Source organism: Homarus americanus, unplaced genomic scaffold, assembly GCF_018991925.1.
Source record: "Homarus americanus isolate GMGI-L3 unplaced genomic scaffold, GMGI_Hamer_2.0 scaffold49667, whole genome shotgun sequence".
Taxonomy (NCBI): Eukaryota; Metazoa; Arthropoda; class Malacostraca; order Decapoda; family Nephropidae; genus Homarus; species Homarus americanus.
This window is the reverse complement of record NW_024738608.1, coordinates 4,167,154-4,190,746: the sequence shown is the minus strand read 5'-3', so window position 1 is coordinate 4,190,746 and position 23,593 is coordinate 4,167,154.

Below are 23,593 nucleotides of genomic sequence, written 5' to 3'. Positions count from 1 at the left end.
ACCCCTAGTGGCACCACATCCTCTACCCTGAGCCAGATACCACACCTCCCAGTGGCACACATCCCTACTCCTGAGCCACACACCATACCTCCTGAAAACCACATCCCCACTCCTGAGCCAGACACCACACCTCAGAAAGCACCACATCCCCACTCTGGAACCACACACCACACCTCCTAGTGGGCACCACATCCCCAACCCTGAACCACACTACACCCTAGTGGCACCCACATCCCCTACCCTGAGCCACACACCACACCTCCCTAGTGGCAATCACATCCCCCCTACTCCTGAACCACACACCACACCCAGTGGCACCACATCCCCCTACCCTGAACCACACACCATACCCTAGTGGCACCACATCCCCCACCCCTGAACCATACACCACACTCCTAGTGGCACCACATCCCCCTACCCTGAACCACACACCACACCTCCTAGTGGCACCACATCCCCCTACCCTGAACCACACACCACACCTCCTAGTGGCACCACATCCCCCTACCCTGAGCCACACACCACACCCAATGACACGAGGACCTCCTATTGTGAGACATATTTCCTTGGTTCCTACCCTATAGCATTACTGCCTCCTCTTACAAGCACATCCCAAACTCCCGCTAGGACCACTGCCCCCTCCCCTGGTCCACGGAGAAGGCCACCATAAGAGGAGACAGGTGACCGTGGTGGTGGGACTAGTGCAGCACTACACAAGCGGTGCGTCAAGGCATCGGCACGACCCAAGACCACCCATGTATGGCCACTTGGACAAATACTCTCTCAACTCTACATGGCTGAAGTGTTCTGGTCTCACGCTCGTAGCTATGGTCTGTGTGTCTGTTTGTCCCTCTCTTATCACCTCATCGATAAGTATCAAACGTTACATTGCTGTTGTTCGTCTCGATAATTCCTCTAAAGTAATTATGTTAGTCGTGTGATTATTTGTTTATAATTCTATGAACGATTTGTCACATAAAACGAGTTGTAAATGAATGTAATCCATACTGTACATTACACACACACACACACACACACATGCCACACACACTTTGACAGATACAGATAAAATAGTTGGCGTTGAGGAGTAGTTAGTTACGGTCTAAGGTCAGAAATTACTGGTCGGGGTTCAGAATTTCTTTTACAAGCAATAAAATACGTGGATATATCAGGATCACTTGGTCCTGGGAAGAAGACAGATCAGCCAGTAGAAGGGAGCTCCTCGCGTCCACACCCCGTGTTGCTGGTAATAACTTCTGGGTAACGAGCCCACCTTCCCTCATATATTCCCTGGTCATGCCTGGGCTCTCTCACGCCCACACACGCCTACCTAGTCCATGCCCACGCCTACCTAGTCCATGCCCACGCCTACCTTGCCCATACCCACGCCTACCTAGCCCATGCCCACGCCTACCTAGTCCATGACCGCAAAATTCCACGTTTATATCCGCAATCAAGGTCCGTACTCCCTCCTCCCCAGTCAGGTAATACAGACCCACGCAGCTCTCATGTGTCAACCTGAACCTAGCTAGTGCATACGTCTCTATCTCCCGTCCACCTTCCTGTACACACAAAACACTCTCACCCATCCTCACACTTTAACAGCTCAGACATACACACAGACACACACACCTAACCTAACCTAACCAAAACCTCACCCACGTCGTAATTCTTGCTGTCTTTACCATACAACAGTCTAGCTCCACAGTACTTGTCAATGATCACATAATTTGTCTATATATTCCTAGTAACACACGCTGATAACCCCTAACTTTTGCACACGTCACTAGTACCCTCCCACAGAACAGTACCAAGTTCATACCTGTTACCATCTCGTTCCTTACACACATATAGTACAGGTATTACAGGGTGTTTCAAGCGTTACTTTTCTGGGAATTTATGTCTGGGTAAAGTCATTTTTGAGACATCCTGTATATGGACAGCTCTCGCCCACATCCCCAACCTTCTCCGAAAGACGAGACTCGCGCCGCCCAACTTAACGTGTAGGAAAGTCCTTATATAGGTGAGCAGAAAACACCACGAGAAAAATTTATGCTCAGAGGAGAGTGAATGTTAATGGAGCATGACAATGGTGGGTGGGTGTTTTACCTGGTCAGGTCTGTGTTGGAGACAAATACAGTTAAAACCGACCAGTTGTAGAGAGTCACAGGGCTGGCTTAACAGTGTATCAAAAGCACGAGACCGAACACTTAGACCAAGGCATTAGACCACAGACACCACAAGACCGGACACTTAGACCAAGGCATTAGACCACAGACACCACGAGACCGAATACTTAGACCAAGGCATTAGACCACAGACACCACGAGACCGAATAATTAGACCAAGGCATTAGACCACAGACACCACGAGACCGAGGCATTAGACCACAGACACTACGAGACCGAACACAGACCAACATTAGACCACAGACACTACGAGACCGAACACTTAGACAAGGCATTAGAACACAAACGACCGAATAGACCAAGGCATTAGAACCTGAGAACACTTGACCAGGAATGCAAGACACTAGGACCGAACACTTAGACCAAGGCATTAGACCCAGACACTGAGACCGAACATAGACCAAGGCATTAGACCACAGACACTACGAGACCGAATACTTAGACCAGGCATTGACCACAGACACCACGAGACGGACATAGACCAAGGCATTAGACCACAGACAGGACCGAACATAGACCAAGGCATTAGACCACAGACACTACGAGACCGAACACTTAGACCAGGCATTGACCACAGAACTGAGACCGAACACTTAGACCAAGGTAGACCACAGACACCGAGACCGAACACTTAGACCAAGGCATTAGACCACAGACACCACGAGACCGAACACTTAGACCAAGGCATTAGACCACAGACACTACGAGACCGAATATTTAGACCAAGGCATTGAACTACGAACCCTACTGGAGATCTTGACCAGGCATTGAGACCGAACACTTGACCAAGGCATTGAACCACAAACTGCAAGACCAAGAACCATGCATTAGAACACTACGAGACCGAACACAGACCAAGGCATTAGACCACAGACACTGACCGAACATGAACGAGGCATTAGACCACAGACACTCGAGACCGAACACTTGAGCATTAGACCACAGACACCACGAGACCGAACACTTAGACCAAGGCATTAGACCACAGACACTACGAGACCGAACACTTAGACCACAGACACTATACTCAATTAAATATATTCAAAGTATGTCCATATATTAGTCTTTATATTTAGTTTACACCAATATATGACCTTAACCTTTGACCCCTGACAGGAGATTATCCCCTCTTGTATATATAAAATAATAAGACTCGTGACCTCTACGTCTTTGGTGAACTGATACGAGACATGATTTAATTTTATATAATTTTATCATAAAAGATCCACTAAGCGACGGGGAAAATGTTATGACAAGTTATGGTGACAAAAACTGCTGGATATAAACACTGGGACGTTCACGACGGTCTTAACTTACTGCGGCTTAAATATATTCTGGGTTTTTTTTCTCCCCTTATTGTGTGTTGAGACAAATGTTTAAATGAAAAATCCAGTTTGCTTGTTTCTGCTTCCTTTATTTACTGCTTCGGTGTGTTAAGACAAGTGTAAGTCGTAAGGTTACCAAATAAAGGTAACACATCACAAACAACGGTCCCTAACCTAACCTAACCTAACCTAACCTAAACTCACGACGTAACATTTCGCTTGCTGGTTATTTTGTTGTGTCCACATTTGTTGTGTTCGTATATACTGTATATATATATATTTTTTTGTTCAGTAGGAATTCGTTTCTGGGTACGTGTGTGTGTGTGTGTGTGTGTGTGTGTGTGTGTGTGTGTGTGTGTGTGTGTGTGTGCAAACATAAGATAGTAAGCTGTAAAGAAAGTCCAGTACACGACACTTTAAGATGACGTATTTAATACTTGTGTAACTATTATCCAACACCTCGAGAAACAGAAGAAAAAATGATGAATAAATTGAAATGAAAAAGAAAGGTTGGTCTCTCTCTCTCTCTCTCTCTCTCTCTCTCTCTCTCTCTCTCTCTCTCTCTCTCTCTCTCTCTCTCTCTCTCTCTCTCTCTCTCTCTCTCTCTCTCTCTCTCTCTCTCTCTCTCTCTCTCTGCTTTACCTAATAAGTTGTCAACAAACCTTCCTTATCTAGAAAAAAAAATAGTGAATGGTCAGTTATGTCCAGTCAGGTGTAGAAGAACCATTAGCCACACGGTGTGAGAGTTACGAGATGGCCCTGATGGTGTGGCCCTTGCACGTGTGTCAATCCTACACACACGCCCCTGTCTGGTGCTGCTGGGGGCTCAGGTATTGTACAGGATATATACAGGGTCATGTGAACACGTAGTGGACTTATAAACGTGTGTGTATTATATATTGACGTCACAGTCCGCTGGAGGCAGTACGAAGCTTCAATGAGAGTGTGACCGGCGCTACATTCGATTAACTTTACTTCCCTTACTTAAAGTTGGTACACATTCACATCTGGGTGGACTGGTGCCCCAGAAACTGTCCAACGACCCCTATGACAGGAGGTGAGTTGCTGTATCCACTTAGCCACCGCACCCCTGAAGAAGATAGGCGGGGACATACAAAGGCAGAGGAAGGTGTTTATCGGTGTGTGAAGCTGTGTGTGTGTGGAGGAGCCAAGACACATAAGGTGGTGTGATGGCATGTGAACCCTGCAGGTCACAACGGGGATAATATCAAGGTTAAGATAATACAACTCGTCTCCCACATTATTACCAGGTGCCTTACCTGGTCTACCTGAGTGAACCTGGCGACCAAACCTTTTGTAAACACTCTAAATTGGTTGGTGTGTCTTGTATGAATACTTTTTTTTATTATTATTTTTGCTCTTTTATTCATCACGTGAACTTCTAATGTGGTAAATATCAGGAAGTTACATTATACCTTTTGACTTTGATCAATACTTCACTATAACACTGTTCCTAATGTGATTTTGGTATTTTGATAACATATATGATACACCAACTCAGGAGACCGCAAGGCAGTCCTCACCAGGTCAGACCCACGCCGGGTTGTATCAGTGGCGGGGATCTCGGCTGCAGCGGGAGATGGCTAATGATCGGGTTGTAAATATGAATGTCGACACGAATTCGCCATCAAGTGTGATGATTCAGGATCTTCCGTCGGGAGGATTACACCGTCGGGGAGATATGCTAAAGAGGGACTAAGACTCAGACTCACCGACAAGATTTACGACAATGAGAAAGAAGAGTCCAGAGTAATATGGCCTCAAGTGTACTAAAAAATAAAAGGAAAATAGCGCCTATATATTACACTTGATTAATAGTACAGTTAAGAAGACAGCATAGAATTACGTGAGTTTCATACATCAATAAATTAAACTTGTAAAAGATTTATCTCAGCAGCAAGCATGTGATGTCAATGATGTGTGGGGCCAGGTGTCTCAACATGCTATAAGTGGGCACATTAAACATACGTGGCCACCCCTCCCTCCCTCCTACTTTGAGTCCGTTGTTTATATTTGTAACAATATATTACCTGGCTAAGATTAGGGGTTATTACAAGGCCAGGCTCTCAATAATACAGTTTCCAATCCTTCATAATGTGTGTTTACCAAAGACGAAGAGGATGGGCCGTAATACAATACAGATATTCTTCCGCGCTACTTACGTCTAAAAAAAAACTAGTCCGCTTTAAAAAAAATAAATAATAAACATAATACTCATTCTACCTGCATGTAATACTCTGGACATAATACCATAATTAATTAACATAAACTTAATTTATTATTATATTACACCTGTTAAATATGAGTAAATTTATGTAACATTTAAAGTCGGCATATATTTTTCTCCCCCGCTGGACGCTGTGCAAAATTGTGTACATTATCACCACTAGCCGTACCTGGAGTGTGTGATGAGCGGTGTGGTGTGGTGAGCGGTGTGGTGTGGTGAGCGGTGTGGTGGTGTGGTGAGAGATGACTGTGTGGTAAGCGATGTGTTGTGAGCATCAGGTTACCTTAGGTTAGGTTAGGCCAGTACACCTTGTTAAGACTGACTGTAGGTTACCTGGGCCGGGAGGTGTAAGGGTTAGGAGGCACTGGTCATCCCGGTGATGGAAGAGAGAGCAGCTGTCACTCTCACCATCACCACACACACACACACACACACACACACACACACACACACACACACACATGACTTGAAGATATATTCACCGTATTATTCACAAACATCTATAATAAAGTAGCTCTACCTCCCCCTTAGTCACTTTCCATATCTGAAGTATTATTTTCTTTCTTACTTTTGTTTCTCTCTCGTCTTTTGTTTTCGTATTTCTGCTCAGAGTCAAGTTGTGTGAGTCTTTGTATGTTTATATTACTCCTACAACTCTCACTAACATTATTTCTTGTGTTTCTCAGTCTCTTCCACGTCTCTCAGTGTCTCTTAGTCATGTCTCACCTTTTATTTAATGTTTTTGTTGACATTTATTACTTGTTTTTTTTCTTTCTTTATTATCTTTCGTCCTCGTGTCTATTTGGATCTCTGGTTTATTATTTTTTCTTATAGTTTTTTTGTTCTTATTTTTATTATTTTTATTTTCTCATTTTAGTACCTACTTGGAGTCTCTTTTTTTTTTCTTTTCTTTTTTTAATTTTCCTTCTTTTTCGTCCCTGTTGTTTGTGTTCTCTTCCTCTCTCTCTCTCTCTCGGTAAACTTCTTTGTTTATCCGATTACTGCTGCTGCTCTTCTTTCGTCCTCTTCCAGAATTTTCACTGAACTCTTTTATCTTGACTCTTTTCCTCGCTTTTTTCATTTACTCTTTTTGTTCTTCTCTCTCTCTCTCTCTCCTCTCTCTCTCTCTCTCTCTCTCTCTCTCTCTCTCTCTCTCTCTCTCTCTCTCTCTCTCTCTCTCTCTCTCTCTTCCTCACCTAAACTGGCATAATGTATTTGGAAGTCATGGTGTTGTGTGTACGAGAATGCATTTACACCAACCACTCCTTCTGCTGCGCCTGCGTGTGGGTGTTTACCTCAGACCTGGGCTTCTTAACCTCTCATCCCTATCTACCCTTTAGTTCCCACGTGCGTATGCGAGTTAGTGTGTGTAGACGGGTCGAAGGTAAATATAGGGTTAAATATATCTCATTTTTTTTCCACCTTAAATATGTGTTGTCTCTCAATATATGTGATTTGTGTGTTCAGTTGACGCCTTTGTTTATGTGTTAAATGTCCTTTGTACTTTGGTATTTTTCATGTTCACTCGTTAAGTCTATGTAAATATGTTGACTTGTACTTATAAGATATGCACTTAAATACAGTGTGATAGGTAGAATTATATTTAGGTTAGGTTAGGTTAGGTTAGCTTAGCACACCTTGTTAAGACGGACTATTTTGGGTGTATACAGTTGAAGTAAACATTACCTCTTAGTCTTATGCTCGCTGTCATTTTATGTAAATATGCAAATATAATGTTTTAAAAAAAGAAGTTTGTGATGAGCGCTGGGTAGAATATCCTCAGTAAAAGAAGCAACATTTAAACTAAAACATTCTGACTGAAACTGAAACTATTTTTCGTTTTTAATGTATTCATATATAAGAGACTGTGTATGTGTGTGTGTGTGTGTGTGTGTGTGTGTGTGTGTGTGTGTGTGTGTGTGTGTGTGTGTGTGTGTGGGTGTGGGTGTGGGTGCGTGTGTGTGTGTGTGTGTGTGTGTGTGTGTGTGTGTGTGTGTGTGTGTGGGTGTGTGTATGTGTGTGTGTGTTTAACGTACAGGTCGTGGTGGGTGATGGTATAATAACAGCCGTCATTTGTGCTCGTAACCTGGCGTCTGTCCTGCGCCCAACACAGGCATCGGCGTGAGGAGCTCTGCGTGTAATTTGTCTTCGTCTTAATAAGTCCTGCGTCTTTGTGTACGCAGTTTATGTTTGTTTTTTATACGCATGTGTTAGCGCGTATCTTTAATCTTTATTTACACTTGGGAACATGTTTGTGTATATTATATTATACATACGTTTGTTTGCTTGTTTTCCTGGATGCGGTTACCACTAAACGCTGCCTTGAAAGATTGTTGCACATAAAGACATTTTTACAGCAGTATTACACACGTGTTTATTACCGTCTATTAACCGAGGTCTTACACTAATAAACGTACATACGGACCCAACAGGCATTGGTTTACAGCAGCTCTCAGTACAGACACTCACTTACAAGTTAGTTTATACAGGAGGACTTTATCAGAATTATAATATTGTTACAGATACAAATTTCCAGCACCTGGTTACTTCAGATACAAGTAAATCCACTTATTATTTTAGTGATCAAGCGGGAGGGGGGGGGGGCACTTGTCTCTCAGTGATATATAACAATTACATCCCAATAATCCTCCTTTCCCTTTCCTCCTCTCCCCTCTTCCCCTCCCCTTCTTCCCTCTCCATTCTTCTCCTCTCTCTCCCCCTCGCCTCTCCCTTCACTTTCCTCCTCTCTCCCCTCCATCCCCTTCCCCTTCACTTCTTTCCTCCCCACCCCATTCCCTCCATCCACCTCTCTCCCACTCCCCTCCATATACCCCTCCCCTGGTCTCCCCCCCCTCCCCTAACTTATCCCTACTCTAATCCCCTCCCCTCCATTACCCCCTCCCCCTTCCTACACTGGGGGTGGCAGAGGAGCCTCCACACACCAACAAGACGCCGCCGAACACCGCCTTTTACCGATTCATTTACATAGTTTCGTATAGCGGGTGAGGGGAAAGGGGGAGGGGGTGGGGAGTTGGGGTGATAGAGTAGTACTTCCTGTCGGGGAGGTAAAGGAGAGGGGAGAAGGCTGAGGAAGGTAGAGGAGAGGGGAGAAGGCTGAGGGGAGGTAGAGGTGAGGGAAGAAGGCTGAGGGGAGGTAGAGGAGAGGAGAAGAAGGCTGAGGGAGGTAGAGGAGAGGGAGAAAGCTAGGGGAGGTAGAGAAGAGGAGAAAGCTGAGGGGAGGTAGAGGAGAGGGAGAAGGCTGAGGGGAGGTAGAGGAGAGGGAGAAAGCTAGGGAGGTAGAGAAGAGGAGAAAGCAGGGAGGTAGAGAAGAGGGGAGAAAGCCGAGTGTGAGGGAAATAAGGAGAACTAAGAATAACAACAGGAAATAAGGATGATGGAGATGATGTAGGAAGGTGTGAAGGAAGGAGGAGGAGGAAGGAAGAGAATCATTCACAGGTTTAAGTGAAGTGGAAAAGAATAATACGACTTGGATCTTCTCGAGGAATGAAGCGGGTATGAAGTGAAGAATGAAGACCAACAGGACGAAATAGTGACGAAAAGTGACGACAACTCTATGAATAATATATAGGCCATGAAGACGAAGAAGAAATAGCACGGACGACAATGGAATGAAAGAAAGTGAAGAGAAAGAGAGAGAGAGAGAGAGAGAGAGAGAGAGAGAGAGAGAGAGAGAGAGAGAGAGAGAGAGAGGTGTTGGTGGTGAAGGTTGGGGTAGTGATGGTGAGGAGTTGTAGTGGTGATGGGGTAGTGGTGGTGATGAGAAGGTGATGAGGTAGTGGTGGTAATGAGAAGGTGATGAGGTAGTGGTGGTGATGAGGTAGTGGTGGTGATGAGGTAGTGGTGGTGTTGAGGTAGTGGTGGTGATGAGGTAGTGGTGGTGATGAGGTAGTGGTGGTGATGAGGTAGTGGTGGTGATGAGGTAGTGGTGGTGATGAGGTAGTGGTGGTGATGGCATAATGGTGGGTGAGGTTATGGTGATGAGATAGTGGTGGGGATAGAAGGTGATGAGGTAGTGGTGGTTGTGATGAGGGAGACTTAAACAAACTTGCCTGATAACCATAGGTGTCTTCCTCATTTGCATAGTGTCGGGTAGCGTGGAGGATGAGGGGAGAGAAAGGAGGGAGAGAGGCAGTGAGAGGGTGAGAGGGGTGAAGGAGGGGGAGAGAGAGAGGCAGTGAGGGAGGGAGAGAGGGCGGTGAGATGGCCGGAGAGAGAGCAGGGGGAGGAGGAGAGGAGAGAGGCAGTGAGGGAGGGGAGAGAGAGGCAGTGAGAGGGGTGAAGGCACAGGGAGAGAGAGAGGCAGTGAGGGAGGAGAGAGGCGGTGAGGATAAGAGAGCAGGGGAGGAGGGGAGAGGGGCAGTGAGGGGAGGGAGAGAGAGGCAGTGAGAGGGGTGAGAGGGGCAAGGAGGGAGAGAGAGGCAAGGAGGGAGAGAGAGAGACAGTGAGAGGAGGGGAGATAGAAGCGGTGAGATGGCGGGAGAGAAGCTGGGGTAGAGGGGAGAGAGGGCAGTGAGGGAGGAGAGAGAGGCAGTGAGAGGGAGAGGGGCAGGAGAGGAAGGTAGCATGTCAAAATGAGTGGGAGGGAGAGGCAAGAAGAAGAAGAGGAAGTAAGAGAAGAATAGGTATGAAAGAAGAGAGAGGGAATTTGTAAGAAGACAAAATGAGGAAAAATGAGAAAGAGAAGATAGGAAAAAGGGATATGAGGAGGTAAAAAGGAATAAGGAATTAGGAAGAAAGACGGAAATTACAAGGATGGAAAAATTGGTGGATAGAAGAGGAATTGAAGAACTTGTAAAAACTTAATAGAAAATAATAAAAAGGAAATAGATAACGAGAGAAAGACAAGAATATGAATAGAGAGAGAGAGAGAGAGAGAGAGAGAGGAGAGAGAGAGAGAGAGAGAGAGAGAGAGAGAGAGAGGCTCGACTATTATGTAGCAAGTTTATACAATATTGAGTTTGTTAAAATTCAGGAACGAGAAGAAACTTTTCATATTACTATCCAAACACCTTAAAATATGACCAGGTGTTTTATAAGCGTTTTCTACCTGATTCATGAACGTATGATGGTACTCTAAAATATAGTATATAAAAAAAAACGACAACTAGAATCTTTTTATATGTATTTACTTTTATTTTTGGTATATATAAATAGGAAAAATCTCAAATATCTGATGTGTAAATCAAAAAAATATGAAACGGTAAAATGTGTTTTCGCTCATAATATTCATTAGTCACAAGTAAACTACTTCCCGCCCTGTCAATCGTGAATCAGAGAGGAGGTTTGAATATGTTATAGAAAATGTTGTGTTGTGTTTGCAGAGGAGAGGTGTGGTGTTGTGTTTGTTGTGAGGTGTTGTGTTTGTTGTGAGAGAGAGTGTGTGTTGTGTTTACAGAGGAGGTGTGGTGTTGTGTTTGTTGAGAGGTGTTGTTTTGTTGTGAGGAGAGGTGGTGTTGTGTTTGTTGAGGAGAGAGAGTGTGGTGTTGTGTTTGTTGTGAGGTGTTGTTTTGTTGTGAGGAGAGGTGTTGTGTTGTGTTTGATGTGAGGAGAGGTGTGGTGCTGTTGTGTTTGTTATGAGGAGAGGTGTGGTTGTGTTTGTTGTGAGGAGAGGTGTGGTTGTGTTTGTTGTGAGGTGTTGTGTTTGTTGTGAGGAGAGGTGAGGTGTTGTGTTTGTTGTGAGGAGAGGTGTGGTGTTGTGTTTGTTGTGAGGTTTGTTGTGGAGGAGAGGTGTGGTGTTGTGTTTGTTGTGAGGAGAGGTGTGGTGTTGTGTGTTGTGAGGAAAGGTGGTGTTTGTTTTGTGTGAGGAGAGGTGTGGTGTTGTGTTTGTTTGTTGTAGAGAGGGTGTGGTGTTGTTTGTGTGGTGTTGTTTTGTTGTGAGGAGAGGTGTGGTGTTGTGTTTGTTGTGAGGAGAGGTGTGGTGTTGGTAGAGAGGGTTGTGTTTGTTGTGAGGAGAGGTGTGGTGTTGTGTTTGTTGGAGAGAGGTGTGGTGTTGTGTTTGTTGTGAGAAAGTTGTGTTGTTGTGTTTGTTGTGAGGAGAGGTGTGGTGTTGTGTTTGTTGGGGAGGTGTTGTAGTTTGTGTAATGCGTGTTGTGTTTGTTGTGAGGAGAGTGGTGTTGTGTTTACAAGGTAAGGTTTGTTGTGTTTGTTGTGAGGAGAGGTGTGGTGTTGTGTTTGTTGTGAGGTGTTGTTTTTGTTGAGAGGAGAGGTGGTGTTGTGTTTGTTGTGAGGAGAGGTGTGGTGTTGTGTTTGAGAGGTGTGGTGTTGTGTTTGTTGTGAGTGTGTTGTGTTTAGAGAGAGGTGAGAGGGTGGTGTTGTGGTTTCAGAGTGTGTTTGTGAGAGAGTGTGGTTGTGTTTGTTGTGAGGTAGCTGTGTTTGTTGTGTTTGTTGTGAGGAGAGGTGTGGTGTTGTGTGTTTGTTGTGAGGTGTTGTGTTTGCAGAGAGAGGTGTGGTGTTGTGTTTTGTTGTGAGGAGAGGTGTGTGGTGTTGTGTTTGTTGTGAGGTGTTGTGTTTGTTGTGAGTGAGAGGTGTGGTGTTGTGTTTGTTGTGAGGTGTTGTGTTTGTTGTGAGGAGAGGTGTGGTGGGTTTGTTGTAGTGAGAGGTGATGTGTTGTGTTGTATAGAGGAGAGGTGTGGTGTTGTGTTTATGTGAGGTGTTGTGTTTGTTGTGAGGAGAGGTGAGGTGTTGTGTTTGTTGTGAGGAGAGGTGTGGTGTTGTGTTTGTTGTGAGGAGAGGTGAGGTGTTGTGTTTGTTGTGAGGAGAGGTGAGGTGTTGTGTTTGTTGTGAGGAGAGGTGTGGTGTTGTGTTTGTTGTGAGGTGTTGTGTTTGTTGTGAGGAGAGGTGAGGTGTTGTGTTTGTTGTGAGGAGAGGTGTGGTGTTGTGTTTGGGAGGAGAGGTGTGGTGTTGTGTTTGTTGTGAGGAGAGGTGTGGTGTTGTGGTTTGTTGTGAGGTGTTGTGTTTGTTGTGAGGAGAGGTGGTGTTGTGTTTATAGAGGAGAGGTGTGGTGTTGTGTTTTTGTTAGGAGAGTGGTGGTGTTGTGTTTGTTGTGAGGAGAGGTGTGGTGGCCAGGTTTGTTGTGAGGAGAGGTGTGGTGTTGTGTTTGTTGTGAGGTGTTGTGTTTGTTGTGAGGAGAGGGTGTGGTGTTGTGTTTGTTGTGAGGAGAGGTGTGGTGTTGTGTTTGTTGTGAGGTGTTGTGTTTGTTGTGAGGAGAGGGGTAAGGTGTTGTGTTTGTTGGGTGAGGTGTTGTGTTTGTTGTGAGGAGAGAGGTGTGGTGTTGTGTTTGTTGTGAGGAGAGGTGTGGTGTTGTGTTTGTTGTGAGGTGTTGTGTTTGTTGTGAGGAGAGGTGGTGTTGTTTATAGAGGTAAGTTGTGTTTGTTGTGAGGAGAGGTGTGGTGTTGTGTTTGTTGTGAGGAGAGTGTGGTGTTGTGTTTGTTGTGAGGAGAGTGTGTGGTGTTGTGTTTGTTGTGAGGTGTTGTGTTTGTTGTGAGGAGAGGTGTGGTGTTGTGTTTACAGAGGTGTTGTGTTTGTTGTGAGGAGAGTGGTGTGTGTTTGTTGTGAGAGGTGTGTGTTGTGTTGTGTGAGGGTGTGGTTTGAGGAGAGGTGAGGTGTTGTGTTTGTTGTGAGGAGAGGTGGTGTTGTGTTTGTTGTGAGGAGAGGTGTGGTGTTGTGTTTGTTGTGAGGTGTTGTGTGTTTGTTGTGAGGAGAGGTGTGTGGTGTTGTGTTTGTTGTGAGGTGTTGTGTTTGTTGTGAGGAGAGTGTGTGGTGTTGTGTTTGTTGTGAGGAGAGGTGTGGTGTTGTGTTTGTTGTGAGGTAAGTGTTGTGTTTACAGAGGAGAGGAGGTGTTGTGTTTGGTTGTGAGGAGAGGTGTGGTGTTGTGTTTGTTGTGAGGAGAGGTGTGGTGTTGTGTTTGTTGTGAGGTGTTGTGGTTGTTGTGAGGAGAGGTGTGGTGTTGTGAGTTTACAGAGGAGAGGTGTGGTGTTGTGTTTGTTGTGAGGTGTTGTGTTTGTTGTGAGGTAGTTGTGTTTGTTGTGGTAGAGGAGTGTGTGGTGTTGTGTTTGTTGTGAGTAGTTGTGTTTGTTGTGTTTGTTGTGAGGAGAGGTGCTGTGTGTTTTTTGTGAGGTGTTGTGTTTGTTGTGAGGAGAGGTGTGGTGCTGTGTTTGCTGTGAGGAGAGGTGGTGTTGTGTTTGTTGTGAGGTGTGTGTTTGTTGGTTTGTTGTGAGGAGAGGTGTGGTGTTGTGTTTGTTGTGAGGTGTTGTGTTTGTTGTGAGGAGAGGTGAGGTGTTGTGTTTGTAGAGGGAGAGGTGTGGTGTTGTGTTTGTTGTGAGGTGTTGTGTTTGTTGTGAGGAGAGGTGAGGTGTTGTGTCTGTTGTGAGGTGTTGTGTTTGTTGTGAGGAGAGGTGTGGTGTTGTGTTTGTTGTGAGGAGAGGTGTGGTGTTGTGTTTGTTGTGAGGTGTTGTGTTTGTTGTGAGGAGAGGTGTGGTGTTGTGTTTGTTGAGGAGAGGTGAGGTGTTGTGTTTGTGAGGAGAGGAGGTGTTGTGTTTGTTGTGAGGAGAGTGTGTGGTGTTGTGTTTGTTGTGAGGTGTGTTTGTTGTGAGGAGGTGAGGTGTTGTGTTTGTTGTGAGGTTGTGTTTGTTGTGAGGAGAGGTGGTGTTGTGTTTGTTGTGAGGTGTTGTGTTTGTTGTGAGAGAGAGGTGTGGTGTTGTGTTTGTTGTGAGGAGAGGTGTGGTGTTGTGTTTGTTGTGAGGTGTTGTGTTTGTTGTGAGGAGAGGTGTGGTGTTGTGTTTGTTGTGAGGAGAGGTGTGGTGTTGTGTTTGTTGTGAGGTGTTGTGTTTACAGAGGAGAGGTGTGGTGTTGTGTTTGTTGTGAGGTGTTGTGTTTGTTGTGAGGTGTTGTTTTTGTTGGAGGAGAGGTGTGGTGCTGTGTTTGTTGTGAGGAGAGGTGTGTGGTGTTGTATTTGTTGTGAGGAGAGGTGTGGTGCTGTGTTTGCTGTGAGGTGTTGTGTTTGTTGTGAGGAGAGGTGAGGTGTTGTGTTTGTTGTGAGGTGTTGTGCTTTGTTATGAGGAGAGGTGTGGTGTTGTGTTTGTTGTGAGGTGCCATGTTTGTTGTGGAGGTGTTGTGTTTGTTGTGAGGTGTTGTAGTTTGTTGTGAGGTGTTGTGTTTGATGTGAGGTGTTGTGTTTATGTGAGGTTGTGTTTGCTTGTGAGGAGGTGGTGTTGTGTTTGTTGTAAAGTGTTGTGTTCTGTTGTGAGGTGGATGTGTTTGTTGTGTTTGTTGTGAGGAGAGGTTTGGTGTTGTGTTTGTTGTGGGGTGTTGTGTTTGTTGTGAGGTGTTGTGTTTGTTGTGAGGTGTTGTGTTTTGTGAGGTGTTGTGTTTGTTGTGAGGAGAGGTGGTGTTGTGTTTGTTGTGTGGTGCTGTGTTTGCTGTGAGGTGATGTGTTTGTTGTGTTTGTTGTGAGGAGAGGTTTGGTGTTGTGTTTGTTGTGGGGTGTTGTGTTTGTTGTGAGGAGAGGTGTGGTGTTGTGTTTGTTGTGAGAGGAGGAGTGTGGTGTTGTGTTTGTTGTGAGGAGAGGTGTGTGTGGTGATGTGTTTGTTGTGAGGAGAGGAGGTGTTGTGTTTGTTGTGAGGTGTTGTGTTTGTTGTGAGGAGAGGTGGTGTTGTGTTTGTTGTGAGGTAGTTGTGTTTGTTGTGAGGAGAGTGTGTGGTGTTGCTGTTTGTTGTGAGGTGTTGTGTTTGTTGTGAGGAGAGGTGAGGTGTTGTTTGTTGTGAGGTGTTGTGTTTGCTGTGGAGGAGAGGTGTGGTGTTGTAGTTTGTTGTGAGGTGTTGTGTTTGTTGTGAGAGAGGTGAGGTGTTGTGTTTGTTGTGAGGTGGCTGCGTTTGTTCTGAGGAGAGGTGGTGTTGTGTTTGTTGTGAGGCAAGTTGTGTTTGTTGTGAGGTACAGGTTTGTCAGAGGTGTTGTGTTTGTTGTGAGGTGTTGTGTTTGTTGTGAGGTGTTGTGTTTGTTGTGAGGAGAGGTGTGGTGTTGTGTTTGTTGTGTGGTGTTGTGTTTGTTGTGAGGTGGATGTGTGTTTGTTGTGTTTGTTGTGAGGAGAGGCTTGGTGTTGTGTTTGTTGTGGGGTGTTGTGTTTGTTGTGAGGTGTGTGTGTTTGTTGTGAGGTGTTGTGTTTGTTGTGAAGAAGAGGAGAGGTGTGTTGTGTTTGTTGTGTGGTGTTGTGTTTGTTGTGAGGTGGATGTGTTTTTGTGTTTGTTGTGAGGAGAGGTTTGGTGTTGTGTTTGTTGTGGGTGTTGTGTTTGTCGTGAGGAGAGGTGTGGTGTTGTGTTTGTTGTGAGGTGTTGTGTTTGTTGTGTTTGTTGTGAGGAGAGGTGTGGTGTTGTGTTTGTTGTGAGGCGACACTCTCTAAGGGGGGTGAGGTAACATAGGTACAACTATCACCTGTTTAATTATATTCAGGTAAATAAATTAATTACGGTATATCTCTTATTAATGTGTGTGTGTAGGTCAGCTATTGGTCTATGTTATGAAAGATAAGGTGTGTGTGTGTGTGTGTGTGTGTGTGCGTGTGTGTGTGTGTGTGTGTGTGTGTGTGTGTGTGTGTGTGTGTGTGTGTGTGTGTGCGTGTGTGTGTGTGTGTGTGTGTGTGTGTGTGTGTGTGTGTGTGTGTGTGTGTGTGTGTGTGTGTGTGTGTGTGTGTGTGTGTGTGCGTGTCTGTGTGTGTGTGTGTGTGCGTGTGTGTGTGTGTGTGTGTGTGTGTCTGTCTGTCTGTGTGTGTGTGTGTGTGTGTGTGTGTGTGTGTGTGTGTGTGTGTGTGTGTGTGTGTGTGTGACCATCAAGCATAAAATGAAGAATGGGAAACACGGCGAGAAAATATAATATATAATAGCGGTATATAATATAGTGAATTATATAGAGGTTCTAGCTTATCAGTTTACTGTATATTAAATTAAGAGACATAAAACTGGTCCAATTCTGTTGTGTTTCTTGATAAAATATTAAGAAAATAAAAGAGATAAAACATAACCCAGTTTCCCATAAATCAGTATATGATAATTTTCTTCACACAGATATTCTCCACACTTACTAATATACTTCAAAGCAAGGTTGTTGTCAGGAGGGCTCACTCACCACCCGCCTGTGTGAGCTACCAGGCTGGGCAGTGTGAGCCTTATACAGGATCTAGGATGGTTGTTGTAACATAATAATTCTTCAAGGTTGTAGGGATATAATGCTTACGTAAGTTAGTTCTATAAAAGTAGTTTCCTAGGGCAGCAGGATTATCGTAATATCACCAGAGAATCAGTTTCATGCCATGGCGTTTGAATGAGTGGTTTTGTCTTGTTTGACTTACTTGTGAACCTAAGCGACTGTGTAAGAATATGGAGGCTATAATAGTGAGAGTAATGTAATGTAAACGATAACAAAACAGTGTGGCGTCAATGGTCTTTATAGCTGAGCATGTGGTAGTGTGACGCCACCCAGAGACACACAGAGTTATCACCACTAAACTCCTTCACACGAGGCTGTCTTCATCACATCCTTATGGCCTTAGACTATGTTTACATTTAATTTGTCTGAGGAGGAATGTGTTGTTTTATTTTCTACGAAATTTACAGCACACATCCAAACGTACACGAGTAGTTTGAAATGCTTGCCACACACACACACACACACGCACACACACACACACACACACACACACACACACACACACATACACATATACACGCACGCGCCAGAAGATTTAGTTATTCACAGAGTTCAGTATATTTTAAGCGCTAAAAATTCACAGTTGTGTTAACCAAGGATCAGGGAACATCACCTCGCTTCCGGTCGCCAGCTGTTTACACGTGACGTCAGTAATGAGGATAATGTATGTAGAGGCTGGGAACACATCCACAAGTTTAACCTCACGACCGACATTCTTTATGCTTAACCTCGAGGTCGAACACGTTGGCTTGCAGCAGATGGCTATCCTCAACTCTGATGGATAGGCAACAGGTCGTCTCTATCCCCAGTCGACCCTGTAGATAGTGATCCCCCAATCTCTTAGGCTCTAGACCAAAATTCCACATTGCACGGTAGAGGCAGTAAAATTTGATGGAGAGGGTGTTAAATTCCCTAGCTCCTGGCCGCCCTGCCACACCACATATGTTTTGGCAGGAAGGTGGGGTGGCGGACGACGAGCTTAAAGGCGGCCGTAACTATGGTATATAGATTATGACACGGTCTTTATGGCCGGAAAAGGTGCGCTGTATATTTAGCACCGGATACACATATCTACATTCATGTCTTCATTTGTAATCCACATGATACAAATTGAACAAGAGAAGAACGCAAGAATGTTATTTGTAGAATTTAATACCTGTATCCTCACCCCTTCCCCTCCCACCCTTCCCCTTAAGGACTCAAGAGATTGAATTATTAGCAAGATGGAGACGAACAAGACATCACAGGAAAGAAATATCCCTTACCGCTTCTCATTTCCTGTTTTACAAGCTTAAAGCAGGTGAGGTGTGAGAGGCTAATGTTTTATGGGAGGGGGGGCATGCCCTTCTTCCCCTTCCTTCCTCCCCACCTCTCATTAATGACCCCAGCCCAGAAAACATCCAACATGGTAAGATTAAATTAAAATAAATATAAAAAATACGAATGAATGATGTTACTCATTATCACAATAAAAAAATATCAAGAAAACAATAATTTTATCTTAAGAAAGCGAGAAGGATTATGATAAAGAGATTATAAAGAAAAATGAAGATATTAATGGTGTAATATATTTTATTTAAGCTTCATAAGTTAGAATATGTAAATAATACTAAATAAAATAATACGAAATAAAGTAATTAATAAAATAAATAATACCCCGTCCACCTCATTTAACCTTTGACCTCAGGTAAATATTCTTAGAGACGTAATCCATATTTGGTGTTGTCAATTAACAGAAGGTGTCGCCAGGTATTTTATACTGACGCTCATTATTAAGACTGGCTGCAAATTATAGGAATGACAGAGTGAAACGTTGTGTTACTTCCTCTCTCTCTCCTTCTCTCTTCACCTGTTTCTTATACATGTATGTTAATGAAGTAGGTATGACTAAATAAGATAAAATAGCAACTTGAAATTAAACAGAAACACATTTATGGGGATTAAAGCAACGCTACACAGAGTCTTGTCCAGAGTCTGTGAGACATACCACAAGACCCGAACGTTAATTATTGTCTTTCTCAAGTGGATTTTTCCTTATCGTGTCCAATGATTTCACGGTGTAGGCACAAACACGAGAGTTCCATTAATTGACTCCTGTGTAGATGTTTGGTTCATGTATGAGTCTTAAGAGTATGTTATTATTATGAGTTCAGTTATCATGATCACTACTTCACCTACGATCACACCACAGAGCTCTGATCACTACTTCATCACGATCACACCATAGAGCTCTGATCACTACTTCACCACGATCACACCAGAGAGCTGATCACTACTTCACCACGATCACACCATAGAGCTGATCATTACTTCACCACGATCACACCATAGAGCTGATCACTACTTCACCACGATCACACACAGAGCTGATCACTACTTCACTTACGATCACACCACAGAGCAGATCACTACTTCACCACGATCACATCACAGAGCAGATCACTACCACCACGATCACACCACAGAGCTGATCACTACTTCACTTACGATCACACCACAGAGCAGATCACTACTTCACCACGATCACATCACAGAGCTGATCACACTTCACACGATCACACCATAGAGCAGATCACTACTTCACCACGATCACATCACAGAGCTGATCACTACTTCACCACGATCACACCACGGAGCTGATCACTACTCACCATGACACATTTCACCAAACTGCTTTTCGGTGTCGAGTGCTGGGCCTCGCAGCTGAATACCATGATTGACCTGGCTTGACCTTTTATCTAACTACTAATTAACTTTAAAATTCCTGTTTACAGTAGAAGAAGAGATTCACTTTACTGTTTATAAATGAAAATGCTGAAGATATTATGCTTCAAATATCGTCAGGCATTAGGTTAGGTTTGGTTAGGGTTTGGTTTGGTTAGGTTAGGTTAGGTTGGGTTGTAGGTTAGGTATGGTTAGGTTAGGTTAGGTTTGTGGTTAGGTTAGGGGTTAGGTATGGTTGAGTTGGGTTAGGTTAGGTTAGGTTGGTAGGTTGTGTTTGTGTTAGGTAGGTTGAAGTTAGGTTAGGTTGTGTTGGGTTGTGGGTGGCGGTTGTGTTAGGTTGGGTTTCAGGTTGGGTTTTGCTTTGGGGTTGTGTTGGGTTAGGTTGTAGCATGGGTTGTGTTGTGTTGTGTTGTACAGTTGTGTTGGTTGAGGTTGGGTTAGGTTGAGTTGTGGTTAGGTATGGTTAGGCTTTGGTTGTGTTGGGTTGTGGTTGGTTGTGCGCTGGTTGGGTTGTTTTAGTTTGGCTTGGTAAGTTAGGTTGTAGGTTAGGTTTGGCTTGGTTAGGTTAGGTTAGGTTAGGTTGAAGTTAGGTTAGGTTAGGTATATACAAAAAAGTGTTGGCCCCTGCAGTGAATGGGTAAAATTCTACTATATTGTTTAATCCTCTTATAGATAACGATGAAGTTGATGAGACAAAGTATTGAACGATAAGTCAATTTACCCAATTACTTACGGGTTTGTTCTGTGTGGAGATAATTGATTAAGCCTCTGATGACGTCACGCCCGAGGCTACTGTAAGTGCTCAAAATCGTTGTTGGATCGTTTTGTTTTGTTCACAAAGAAATAGGATATAACATCAAAAGTACCTTATGAACTATTTATTATGTGAAAATTAATGCAAGCACAAAATGAGATTGACAGTAAAACCCGAATATCAGACCAAGAAAGTATCAACTACCCCAGTACAGTGTCCTTATGTCTTAGTTTGTATAATATGTTGTATAAATCCTGTCAGAACACCAGGGAACATATATACTGTAGTTAGGGTTCATAGTCGGCCTCGGTCAGCACACACCGTCCAGCGCCCACCCTGAGTAAGGTAAATGTTTTCTGCTGGTCTCTGGTGAGCCTCAACCAACAGGTCTAGGCTGACCTACCTGCGACACACCTGGCATCACACCCGGAGATTACCTGTATCTTGCCTCGCTGATCATGTACAGCGTATCACCACGTTCTGCTGCCGGAAGCCTTCATGAGAGCGGAGAAGGATCATGATGATCGCCCGAACGACGCGAAGATTACACGGGGACATGCTAGGTGGTAGGTAGGTTACACACACACATATATATATATATATATATATATATATATATATATATATATATATATATATATATATATATATATATATATATATATATATATATATATTGCTCACAGCACTGGCCGGCGTGGTGGTGAGGCGTCATCTCCACAGCTCCAGCACCCCGTGGTGGTGAGGCGTCATCTCCACAGCTCCAGCACCCCGTGGTGGTGAGGCGTCATCTCCCACAGCTCCAGCACCCCGTGGTGGTGAGGCGTCATCTCCCACAGCTCCAGCACCCCGTGGCGGACCTTTAAAAAATATTGTTTCTGTGCACCGGACCCCGGCGTCTCAACCTACCCCATGTATACTGCTATTCTTCTGCCCCGGGCACCATTACCCTCCTGGGGCCCACCATCCTAGCCCCGTCACTCCTGTGTAGGACCCCATACCAACCACCCCAAATCCTGTCACTATAACCCAACTCAATTCTGTGGAGTGACACTGACGCCAGCTCCACCCCACTATCCTCCCTCAGTATCACCACCACCCACTCTGTCTCACCACCAACAACCTCACCACCACCACTACTACTACCCAAATCAACCACACACACACACACACACACACACACACCACACCAAATCTTGCTCATTAGAATCCACCAGATAATTGATCAAAACCCATAACCTTTAGTTACCTGAAAGAACATTAATTTTGTCTATACTTCCCAGTTGTTTCTTGAAGATTAACTGAAAAGATTTGATGATTTACAGCTGAAGGATGGCCTTGTTATTTTGTCTTTATTGTTTTATGGTGTTTTATGTTTTATTTGTTTTACTTTAATTCCATTCTGGGTTTAACAGCAAGAGACGAGGAGAGTTTTAGTGTCCTCTGCAACGTAACACAAAATTTTTCCCAGTGATAAAATTTATGTCTAAATTTTGTTTATACAAGCGAGTATTGTTGTTGTCTTCGACCACACCTGTGTTTGTTCTTTGTGTTTGTTGAGGCTTTTATTTCATTGTTTACGAATGAGTCATACCGCCATAAGTAAGGAATCGTTGGCTATTGTTTGTTGTTGAACGGAAGGCAGTTTATTTGGGGTGACGTCATCTGTGTGATCATCCACCTTCACGCTGGTGTAACACAACCACCACCGTAATCTTATACCCTCTAATAGAACTATCCACCGTCCACCTCACGCTGGTGTAACAGAAACATCCACCTTCACTCTGGTGTAACACAACCTTCCACCGTAATCTATACCCTCATAATAGAACCATCCACCGTCACCCCTCACGCTGGTGTAACAGAACCATCCACCTTCACTCTGGTGTAACACAACCTTCCACCGCAATCTTCATAATAGAACCATCCACCGTCACCCTCCCGCTGGTGTAAGAAACCATCCACCTTCACTCTGGTGTAACACAACCATCCACCGTAATCTATACCCTCATATAAAGAACCATCCACCGTCACCCTCCCGCTGTAACAGAACCATCCACCTCTCACCTCACGCTGGTGTAACAGAACCATCCACCTTCACCAGGTTTAACACAACCATCCACCTTCACGCTGGTGTAACAGAACCATCCACCGTCACCCTCACGCTGGTGTAACAGAACCATCCACCTTCACTCTGCTTTAACACAGCCATCCACCGTAATCTATACCCTCATAATAGAACCATCCACCGTCACCCCCACGCTGGTGTAACAGAGCCATCCACCTTCACACTGGTGTAACAGAACCATCCACCTCACTCTGCTTTAACACAACCATCCACCGTAATCTATACCCTCAATAGAACCATCCACCGTCACCCTCACGCTGGTGTAACAGAACCATCCACCTTCACGCTGGTGTAACAGAACCATCCACTTTCACTCTGGTGTAACACAACCATCCACCGTAATCTCGCCCTCATAACAGAAACCATCCACCGCCACCTCTCACGCTGGTGTAACAGAACCATCCACCTTCACTCGGCTAACACAACCTTCCACCGTAATCTATACCCTCATAATAGAACCATCCACCGTCACCCTCACGCTGGTGTAACAGAACCATCCACCTTCACCTGGTAACACAACCTTCACTCTGGTGTAACAGAACCATCCACCTTCACTCTGGTTAACAGAACCATCCACCTCACTCTGGTGTAACACAACCATCCACTCATCCCTCATAATAGAACCATCCACCTTCACGCTGGTTAACACAACCTTCACCTGGTGTAACAACACGAACCATCCACCTTCACCTGTGTAACAGAACCATCCACACCTCACGCTGGTGTAACAGAACCATCCACCTTCACTCTGGTGTAACACAACCATCCACCTTCACCCTCATAATAGAACCATCCACCGTCACCACGCTGGTGTAACAGAACCATCCACCTTCACTCTGGTGTAACACAACCATCCACCGTAATCACCCTCATAACACAACCTCCACCGTCAACCCTCACGCTGGTGTAACAGAACCATCCACCACTCTGGTGTAACACAACCTCCACCCAACTACACCCTCACAATAGAGAACACAACCTTCACCTGGTGTAACACAACCATCCACC